This window comes from Electrophorus electricus, unplaced genomic scaffold, assembly GCF_041902795.1.
Source record: "Electrophorus electricus isolate QZ-2024a unplaced genomic scaffold, ASM4190279v1 Scaffold49, whole genome shotgun sequence".
In the NCBI taxonomy this organism is placed as follows: domain Eukaryota; kingdom Metazoa; phylum Chordata; class Actinopteri; order Gymnotiformes; family Gymnotidae; genus Electrophorus; species Electrophorus electricus.
Window position 1 is genome coordinate 414,373 of NW_027658767.1, and position 5,718 is coordinate 420,090.

The following is a 5,718-nucleotide window of genomic DNA, read 5'->3' on the forward strand; positions in this document are numbered from 1 at the left end:
TACTAAAAGAGCACTCTACCACTTGACCTAGTTCTCCTAGAGTGGGACTTGTTTGCAGATCGGACAAAAGCTGAAGACACAGTGGAATGGCAATTCTCTAGGAGATCATACCAAATCCTGCATCCACCCTAAATATTTCATCTAGCTGTGAAGTCAAAAAAGCTTATTCCTGAAATGACAGGAATAGTTCTTGCAGATTCTGATATGCTATGCAAACACTATAAAATGTGAGCTATGTTAGATCTGGCAGCCATTGGCTCTAACTGTCTCTTATTATTGAGTTAAGCAATGCTTACAGAATAACTTTATATGGCTTCAAATACTTCCAAGAATTAAACCTTGCAGAGCTCTGTAGCTAGACACATTGTCTCTGTAGGTTTGACATGTTCATTTGACAAACTAGCTAAAATAGCATCTTTTGGTTTGAATAAATTGCCCCTTAGACCCAGACAAAAAATTGCTCAAAATCTTTCTGCTTATTCATGCAGCAATGACACAGATTTCCAAAGAAAGAGGACGTATGGTTAAAGCTAGAAAAAAATGCCTACTCTGTGCTCAGGCAGAAAATCTGATATTTTAAATATGTCCCTAAAAGGTTTATATTCCTTGGCTCACAGAATCAGACATTACATTTTTGTTGTTATGGCAGATTTCATGGTGTAATAGACAGCACTATGTAACTCGCAGCAATAAAGCTCAGTGGACTTTGCAATTGATGATTTCGTCACTGTGTACAACTGCACTGAATTGCTCTTTAACAAAAGCTTCTCCACATTTGCTTTTGAAGTTTAATTCAAAAGTTGGCTGCAGAATAACCATTTGTCAGAGGGAACAATAAGTGTCAACTTTCACCTATGCTCGGTCGAAAAAGTGGCCGTAATCTCGTTGACACCAAGTCTACAATTTCATGGAAAGGTTCCCTTCAGTGCTGCACCAAAAAGTGCAAAAATGAACAGAGAAAGGCCGATTAGCTCAGCTGGTCAGAGCGTGGTGCTAATAACGCCAAGGTCATGGGTTCAATCCCCATATGGGCCATGTGGGTTTTGTCTGATGAATGACCCCTTGTCAACAAACCACCTGTTGCAAACAGGGCACCTCTTTGAACTTGTGTTGCTTATAACATTGCTTGTAATTCACAATCTGCTAAGACATGTTCCAAGTACATGAGAGTGTGTTCTTGATTACAAAACTTTACCCATGGTTTTGTGCTTGTTTCTCTGCATTGTTCTTGGACAATGCAGAGAAAAGTATGAAATCAGAGGGACTCTGGCATTAGTGTAAGGCTCTCGATCGCTGTGTGAATAGGTCAAAGAAGTCATTCCAGAGGCATGCAGACAACCTGCATCCTCCCCATCAAATTATAGCCAGTTAGGTGTCTGGCAGTGCCAGGGAGTTCAAATCCTTTAGTCTGAAATGTGTTGGGATATGATTATGCCTGCCACTGAGGTCTGACAGCTCCACAGTTGCCTTGTGAAAAGAATACAGTATAGACCGGCACCCACATACATTACTGTACACATCAGAGATCAGCGCAGGAATATCAGTTTGTAAACCCGCCAAATCTGCCCCCACAGGCTCCCTGAGTTCTACTAATCGCTCCAACACATTGTTTCAACCTCAGTTTCTTTTTTTTTGAAGCACATGAGGCAGCTTCAGCTATTTCCACAGGCAATCATATTAGATGTGCCATCAGTAACCAGACATGTGACTTTATTTTATTCCCCATTCTTCCATAAGAGAGGATTTCACACAGGCCAAATTTTCAGCCGTATGCGCCTGCAGGAATTTCACAACACCAAGTAGTGTAGACTTCAGAAATGTGTTGTCATCTATAAAATGGCAGGTCACAGCCAAGAAGGCATCCACATTAAGAGATGTCCACATATCTGCTGACAAACTCATTGCAGGAATTTTCTGGACCTCAGCTTTGGCCTTCTCTTTCTCTTATTGACATTTGGACTCAACCATGGCCTTTACAGTCTAAAGGGAAGGAAGAAAATAATTATATATATTTTTAATACTACTCTCATAATGTATCCATGTCACCACACATACCTTCCTAGTTAGGAGAATATAAGTTGAATCCAATTTTGCTACCAAGTCCCTGAAGCTTTTATCCTCAACTAAGCTAAATGGCTGTGTGTCTCTAACTATCATGGGGACCAAAGCCTCATCCAGCTCTTCCTTTCTGGTCACTGCTTTGTAAAGATTAGATTATACTTTGTCACCAAAAAATATAGTACTCACCAATGAAATTCACTTTATAATCCAATCCAAACTGCAAATATATATATATATATATATTTATGTATATAGAGTATATACACATTTTATATACATGTGCATAATAACATTAACACCTTGTGACAACTGATAAATAAGCCAAATGACATTGGCAAGGGTGACAGTAGGAAAAACTCACTGGAATGGTGGAAGGGACTTGGAAGGTGTCAGACTCAAAAGGGAACTCATCCTCCTTCGGTTAACCCTGGATAAACCTGGCCAGAGATGAGTTGGGTAGAGGATGGCTGACAAATTGTAAGCATGAAAGATACACTACAGCATTCCTACACAAAGACATCATAGGAGATAGAAACAGAGCACAGTTCACCTGAATAGAACACCTGGGTAGAAATACAGTAACTCATTATTATAACAGTACAAAGAAATGAAATGTGGATCATCCAAGTGAGGTTCATCTGCTAATCTGCACATAAATATTGTTTGTGACAGTGCAGAATGTTGCAGGTAAATGGAGGGCAAGGTGCTGTCATTTTAAGCATTTTAAGGCAGGTCCAGGAAGGAGAAACCCCAGCAGGTAGGAAGAGTTAGTGGGGAGCACAGATAGCGCAGCACTCCAGAATCATGTACTGGAGCATGGTGTGTCCACTGGGGGGAGGTGGGGTGGTTGGAAGAGCATAAAAGACTGTTGTTACTGCAAAGATTCATTTAGACCTTTCATTTGGACTGTTATTCTTTTTGTAGGGGGCGGGGGGGCATGTATTTAATGAAATAATAACGAAAAATTAATAGATTAATTCATACCAACTCAAATTTGCTGGTAAAGAAATAATTTGTAAGGTAAAAGTTATTTTAAGAGTGATGTTAATGAATTTTTTAAAATGTTAATTATAATTTCATTAGAATAATTCTAACATCTACGGGATGATCTGAGGGTTAAAGAAAAAAGAGGTGGACCTTATGGGCAATAATGCAAAAGTCATTATTGTAGTACAAGACCCTTTGTTCTAGCTAAGTGATCTGCTGCATCTCAGTTTGAGTCATGTAGAATTCTAAAGACAGAAAGTCTTTATTCTGGCATAAAATAAAACTGAAGGGGGAAACATACTTTGAGTTAGTACCAGTAGTTATTGATTGTACACAAAGTCCAGTATGCATCCAAATGTAATCAAGAGATATCTGTTGGTAGCTGAACATCTCCAACTCGTACAATGCAATGTTTCTTCGTGTCAAATGAACTTAACAATTCAAACATTCATAACTGGCCGTGTTTCTTGCCAACATACTGGTGTTTGGACCTATGGGATTACATGTCTGTTGCCTTCAATAGCTTAGTTGGTAGAGTGGAGGACTGTAGAATTTAAAACTGTTATCCTTAGTCTGTCAGTTAAAATCTGACTCAAAGGAAGTTTGTTTTTTCACATACAAGCTTCTTTTTTAATTGAGCAAAAAGAGCGTGCCCTGACCAGGAATCAAGCCCAAGTCGCAGTGGTGAAAGTGTTGAATCCTAGCCACTCACCCACCAGCAATAAAGCTCAGATGCTTGACAAACATTTTTCAAATTCTGTATTCCTAGTATACTGACGATGTTTGTATGCATACTAGACTTGGTATGCATGAGCATTAGGAGGTCATAAAGAGAGGTATTCATATTTCTTTTTAATCCACATAAAAATTAAGTTTGAAAGAGAATCCTAGCCACTAGCTCACCAGGGATAAAGGTGACAGTTTCCTCTGACATGAACATGACCTACATTCATTGGTAACATTTTGAACGAAACCAGGCAAAAGTATTTAGTCACTAGCTGAAATAGCTCAGCTGGGTGAGTGTTAGATTGAATATCAAAAGACTCCTAGTTCAGTCCTGGGTTTTGGTAGCTGTGCAAGACCAAGCTCCTTATCAAATTGTCCTCTTTTTAAGAATATTTCATAAACTTTTACATTCCTTTCTAAAAACGAATAAGACATTATTGTTTTTACGCTATTGTTAGAAGTCATAGTGTAATAGTGCTCTAGACTTTGAATTCAGTGATCCTACTTAAACTTTAGTGGAATTTGCACTTCCTTATGATATGTTTCCTCACTGCACAGAGAGCCATTTGAACATTGGCTTCTGTATAAACCCTTTTGAAATGTTTTTCATTAGTTGTCTACTGGCCAAACAACTGGACAAAGGAAGGGTAGGCGTCAGCTTGCATGTATGCTTGTGTTGGTATCCTGGTTCACACACTCCCTGTGTTTTCATGGAATGGGGCCTACCTCAGCTTCCTTTGGCTCATGGATGGGCTTTGTCCTACCAAAAAAGGTGATGCAAATAAGTCATCTGCTTACTAAAGTTCTTGAAAATCACACTCTGCGAAGAGGCATTGCATAATGCAAAAAAACCTTCAGAAACAATACACTCTAATGACAGCAACCAACATACCTAATACAGGAGTGACCTCAGGGGTGACCTCATCCAAAGGCCACAACAGGAACAACAGGCTTAAGAAGGGACACATGAAATGACCTCAAAACACAAAAGTGAGCAGGTAAGATGAGTTGATATGTGACTTCATTAATGTGCTTGGTAATTTCATATGGACCGATATACTTGGGACCTAACCTGCGACATGACCCCGGCTTGCGGAAGTCCTGTGTAGAGAGCCACACTCTGTCACCAGGTTGGTATATCGGGTTCTCCCCTCTGTGCCTGTCCGCAATTTCCTTATACATTCAGAGAGCTCATACAATACACTGATCTGTTTCCTCCCATACCCTTTCGCTCCGCTGCATCCACTCATCCACAGCGGGGAAACCAGCTGATATGGAAGTCCATGGGACATTTGAGGTTGATAACCTAAAATACAATAAAAAGGAGTCAAGCCAGTGGATGAACTAGTAAGTGAATTTTGGGCCATTTCTGCCAATAAGAGGAACTTGGACCGGTCTGATGGATTGTTCATATAAAAACAATGTAGGAATTGGCCATTTGACTGTGGATGTAAAACTAATAGCTACCCCGATGTGTTCAATATAGGAAGCCCAAACTCGAGATGTGAATTGACGTCCCCAATATGATATTATGTCCTCTGGGATGCCAAATATACGGAACACCTGGTTAAACAAGGCTTCCACAGTTTGGCAGGCTGTAGGCATACTCGGAAACACAATGAACCACACACCCCTGGAGAATCCATCAACTACAGTGAGGACAGAGAGGTCAGTAACGCAATCTAAGGTGATGTGAGACCAAGGACTTTCTGGTACGGGAAGAAGCATGAGCTTTCCTGTGGGTAGGGTCTTAGGCATCTTGCTTTGACTGCAAATTGAACATGAAGAAACATACTTATAAATATCGCTTGTCATAGCCCTGAACCAGCGAAGAATGAGCCCACTTCAACAGATGGTCACAGCACAAGGTAGGTAATGTTTTCCCGACAGACATTCCATTGGGATGACTGTCTTGTATGGCTTGTTTATTCCATCATCTATTTT

At 40.1% G+C, this 5,718-nt stretch overlaps 1 non-coding gene across 1 annotated transcript; it reads left to right on the plus strand.

Moving 5' to 3' along the window:
• The first annotated feature begins 961 nt into the window (after positions 1–961).
• Positions 962–1,035, plus strand: trnai-aau (transfer RNA isoleucine (anticodon AAU)). The gene has a single exon. It is a non-coding gene; the product is annotated as a tRNA-Ile (tRNA).
• Positions 1,036–5,718: the final 4,683 nt, after the last annotated feature.